Source organism: Pteropus alecto, unplaced genomic scaffold, assembly GCF_000325575.1.
Source record: "Pteropus alecto unplaced genomic scaffold, ASM32557v1 scaffold311, whole genome shotgun sequence".
Classification (NCBI taxonomy): Eukaryota; Metazoa; Chordata; class Mammalia; order Chiroptera; family Pteropodidae; genus Pteropus; species Pteropus alecto.
Window position 1 is genome coordinate 1,016,507 of NW_006431916.1, and position 5,856 is coordinate 1,022,362.

Here is a 5,856-nt window from a genome sequence, read left to right on the forward strand (position 1 = left end):
CTTAATTTAATGTGCTTCCAAGAGGAAAATCAGTGTTTATTCCTGTGTCAACCATGCATTTGCCACATAATACGATTCTACACAATGGCCCCTTTTCTTGATTCCAAAGCTGGGTGACACAGAACATCAATCCTTCACAGATCCAGTCATTCAAAGACACATTAGTCCTGGCTCTGAGCCTCAAAATCTCAAAAAAATTGGAAAACAAGTAGTATTGTCTTAAGCTCTGGTGCCAGTCAACTGCCTGTTTACTTTCATATCCATTCCTCACACTTCCCTGCTTTGCTCTGTATCTATCCATACTGATATAAAGGAAGACCGAATAAAGAGATTGATGGGGAAGAAGAGACAAATATTCCTTAGACAAGAATTTCAAATAACGCATGTAGATACTCTCCATTCTAAGCGGTGAACATTAGCCTCCTCCTATCCCCCTTGCTTTTGAGTATGGGCTGAACTTAATAACTCCTTCCAAAGGATAGAGTATGGAAAGAGAAAAATAACAACTTCGCAATGGAGAGACCTGGCAGATATTACTTTAACCCAGTGATTAAGGTTAACGCCACTAAGAGTGTTACGCGGATACTATGCCCCTTGATGTGATGTGATGAGATGGGCACACCACTTCTGTGGTATTCTTTCCAAAAACCCATAACTTCAGTCTAAATATGAGAAAAACTTAAGAAAAACCCAATTTGAGAGACATTCTACAAATATATGACCAGTACTTCTCGAAACTGTCAAGATCCTGAAAAACAAGAAAAGACAAAGAAACTAATAATTAAACACAATGTAGTACCCTGAGTTGGATCCCAGAACAAAGGTCATTAATGAAAAATCATGATGAAATATGAATGAAGTCTGGAGTTTAGTTAATAGTAATGTAGCAATTTTGGTTTCTTAATTTTAACAAATGTATTAGGGGAAACAAATTGGGTGAGAGGGACATGGGAACCCTCTGTACAATCTTCATGACTTTTCTGTAAATTTAAAATTATGCTAAAATAAAAAGTTTATTTTAAAAACTTCCTAGCAAGACGTCAAGAGACAGCAATTATCAATATCAAGAATGAGAACAACATCTCTGTAGATCCTACATATTATAGTTACATCATATCTTTGTGCAATAGATTTAACTACTTAGATTAAATTGGCAAATTCTTTGAACTACACAAGTCAATAAAACTGATACAATAAGAAAGAAAAAAGTCTGAAGTCCTATAAATTGAATCTGTAATTAATATCTTCCCACAAAGAAAACTCTATATCTAGATGTCTTCACTAGTGAGTTATTCAAAATATTTAAGTAAGAAACAATATCATTGTTGTTCAAATACTTTCAAAGAAGAGGGGAAAACAGAATATTTTTCAACTTGTTTTATGATGCTAAGATAATCTTAATATAAAAACTTGAGAAGTACATTACTGAAAAAGAAAATTATTAGGCAATATCTTTCATGAATCTAAATATAAATATCCTATCCAAAATATTAGCAAATCAAACCCAGCAATATACAAAAAAATATATCAAATCTTGATCGACAATGCCAGGTTTATTTCAGTAATGCAAGATTAGTAAAACATTTGAAAGTCAATCAATGTAAATTTTATATTAACAGGGTAAAGGAGAATAACCATGTAATTATCTCAATATGCAAAAAAGCATTTGACAGAACTTGATATCTGTTAATGATAAAAACACTCGTCAAACCAATAACTGAGAGAAACTCTTTTAATTTAATAAATGATATCCATCTTTAAAAAGCTTATAGGTATCAACACAAATAATGCTTAAATAGTGAACACTTTTTCCTTGGCATCATAAACATGCTGTCACCATCAAGAATCACTATCATACCAGAGGTTCTAGTAAAAACTATAAAGGGGGAGAAAGGCATAAAATTTGGAAATCAATAAATAAATAAAACTCGTTATTTATAGACAACATGATGGTATACATAGAAGATCTGAAAGAATCTGCAAATAAACTATTAGAACTCATAAATGAATTAAGGTTGCTAGGTAGAAAATCATTATACAAAAACCAATTGTATCTCTATATGCTTCTACAATCAATTAGAAAATGAAAATCTTAAAAATTACTTATAATAACATAAAAAACTAAATATCTAGGAATAAATATAATGAAGGATGTGCAAGAGTCCTACACTAAAAACTACAAAATATTTCTAAGGGAAATAAATAAAAACATAGAAATGGAGAAATATATGATGTTCATGGATTGGAAGACTCGGTATTGCTAAGATGTCAACTCTCACCACTGCCCACATAGTGATCTATAGATTCAATGCAATCCCTATTAAAATGCCAGGAAGTTTTTTTATAGAAATTTGTCAGAAGATTCTAAAATTTATGTGGAAATGCAAAGGACCTTGAAGCGTCAAGACTTATTCAAGAAGAACAAAGTTGGAGGGGTTTCATTACCAAATTTCAAGACTTAGTATAAGCGACAACTAATCAAGATATCATTGTACGAGGTAAAGACAAACAAACACATTCATAGAAGAGAATATTGAGCTTAGAAATAAACTCAACACATGTAGTCTCTTGATGTATGACAAAGTCACCCTAAAATTCAATGGGGAAAAGAATGGTCTTGTCAATAAATGGTTCTAGAGCAACTGGATAGGCTCACAGAGGGGGAAAAAAAGGACTTTGATCCCCTATCTTATACTTTACATAACAATTCATTTGAAATGGATCATACATCTGAACGTTAAAACTAAAACAATAAAATTTCTATAAGAAAATAAAAGCTTATCATCATGATTTGGGGGTAGGCAAAGATTTTTTTTTTTTAAGCAGGATGCACAAGGCAATAAACACACACACAAAAATCAATGCTTTAGATGGATTAAAATTAAGATTGTTTATCAAAGACACTATTAAGAGACTGAAAATTAAGCTTTGTACTGTTGACCAATATGCATGGTCAACAAAGGACTCGACAAGATATATACGGAACTTCTACAAATTAATAAGAAAAAGACAAGCAATTTGATTTTATTTTTATTTTTTATTTTTTTAACCTGATTTTTTAAAAACAGACAGGACACAAATAAGATTTCATAAAAGAGTATATTCAAATAGAGAAGCATATAAAAAGATGCTCAAATAAGGAAAATATAATTAAATCCACAATACAATAATTTACCAGTACCATTCATACCAACTAATATGTGTATCAACAGTTGTATATGGAACGACTGAACTCTATCCATTGCTGGAGGGAATATAAATTTATACAACTTGGGAAATTGTAGTATAGTATGTACTAAAGTTAATTGCATGCTTATCTTACAACCCAGCAATTCCATTTCTAGTATACATCCAAGAAAAATGAATTCACCAAAAGATATGTGCAAGAACATTTCCAGCAGTTTTAGTCATAATAGCCAAACACTGGCAACAACCTAAAAGTCCAGCCACAGTGGGCTGGATAACCAAGTTGTGATGTATTCATGTAATAGAATACCACACAGCAATATAGAAGAGAGAATTACTGTTAAAATGCCGCAGTGGATTAATCTCACCACCCCTATGTTGAGCAAAGAAACTGGATGCCCAAGAGTATGTACTGTTTGGTTCAACTATGTTCAAGAAAACGCGGAAACAACCTATGGAGATAGAAGTCAGAGTAGCTGTAACCTTTGGAGGGCTGGGTTGGACAAGGAAAGGGAATAAGGGAGACTTCTGGGGTGCTGGTAATGTGCTACACCTCCATCCTGGTGGTATTACATGGGCGTATATATATGTAAATATTTGTTGAACTGTACATTTAAAAATGATGCAGTTTGCTACACTTTCATAAAGTAAAAAGACTATGGAACAACAGTAATGAATCTAGGTAATAATAACAATGTGGACAACAGATGATGAAAGTCTGGACCAAAGCAGTGAATGTGGAGCTAGATGTCGTGTGGAGAGGGCAGGGGGCATCGTAATTTCTGAGTTGACTCTTCAAGACTTAGTAGACTCATCAGACATCTCCTTAGAAAGACAGAAAAGTATAAAAATAGCCACGCCTTGATGAAAAATACAATTACTTTCTTTTCAATTTTATCTTGTATTTTAAGGGAGACTGTTGCTTTAAACATTTGATATAACTGTTTTGTTTTTTTTTTTCCTAAAAGAGAATTGCCAAAATGTCACCCATCTAGCTTAGGAAAACTTGCTAAGGGGCTTATTAATTACCTAACACACATGGTACTCCTAGAAAGAAAGGAGGGGAAAAAAAGGCTCTGTGGGGAAATGAAACTCCAAATAACAGAAAGGAGGGAAGATGCTTTCTCCAGCCAGTGGTTAAAGTAAGGCTGTAGGTGAGTATTCCTCCCTTCTTCGTACTTTTCCCTCATGGGAGAAAGAAAGAGATGCAGATATAACTGCTAAAGCGATTTTCTTCAAAGCGGGGTGTAAACAAAATACTGCAAACCAATCCAAGGCAACTGGGCTGTTTATAATTATTAGGGTCTATTCGGTAGATAACAGATGGGGTCAATAACAGGGACACTCTTCAATATTTCCAGACATTCCACACATCTTGAGACACTACTAATTTCCCCAGTGAAACATTTGTAACATCCATTAAGCTAACAAAGCCTCTGGTGTGAACTGGATACAGAAATTTCAGAAGCATGTGGTGACAGATTTTTGTCACCACTCATATAGTATGCGTTCCTGCATAGGACATCTAGCCATTCCTAGCTTGTAGATCAAATCTAATTCATACACACATTTATATCACTGATTCTTTAAAGTAAGAAGTCTTTACAGTAAATTATAGGCAATAGAACAGAAGCTGTCACAGAAATGATTTCTTGGCAAAAGTGGAAGAGAACGAGGATCTCTTTGACGTTGAGCACAGGGATGAAAGAAGGATTATGAATGACAAAAATTAGGAGTAAGTGACAGAAAATAGGAAAAAGAAGCAGTTACAGTAATATGGTTTGAAGTTTTCTTAATTTATTATCTTTACTAAAACGGGGGGGGGAGGGGGAGGTGCAAACATTGAAAAAAGTGAAATAGCCAAAGAAAACTCAAACAATAATTCATGAAGATTTATGCACCTCCAATATTCATGGGAGCACAATTTACAATAGCCAAGATATGGAAGCAACCTAAATGCCCATCAGACTATTGGATAAAGAAGTTGTGGTTCATATATACAATGTAATATTACTCAGCCATTAAAAAAAATGAAATCCTGCTATTTGCAAGGAGATGGATGGACCTAGAGGTTATTATGCTGAGTGGAAGATTTATGCACCTCCAATATTCATGGGAGCACAATTTACAATAGCCAAGATATGGAAGCAACCTAAATGCCCATCAGACTATTGGATAAAGAAGTTGTGGTTCATATATACAATGTAATATTACTCAGCCATTAAAAAAAATGAAATCCTGCTATTTGCAAGGAGATGGATGGACCTAGAGGTTATTATGCTGAGTGAAATAGGTCAAATTGGTCATGGGGAAGAGGAGCACGGCATAGGGAATGCAGTTGGCATTAATATGATGGCTAAGTGGAGGGCCAGGGGAGGAAAGGAGCAAATAGGGAGATCATTTTATTAACTATATAGATGTCTAACCAATGTACTGTATACTTGAAATTAAGTTAAATAAATAAATTAAAAAAAAAAAAAAACCTCAGGTGAGCTCTAAAAGGGTCTATTGGATGGATTACTGAAACCGATGTTCATATCCTACCTCAGCCACTCACATGATGCTAAGCCCCTTACTATTTGCTTCATTCTGTCTTAGTTTCTTAATCTGTATGATAGGAACAGTAATTGCTCTGTGAGGATATTCTGGGGAAGGAAACCCAAACAACCA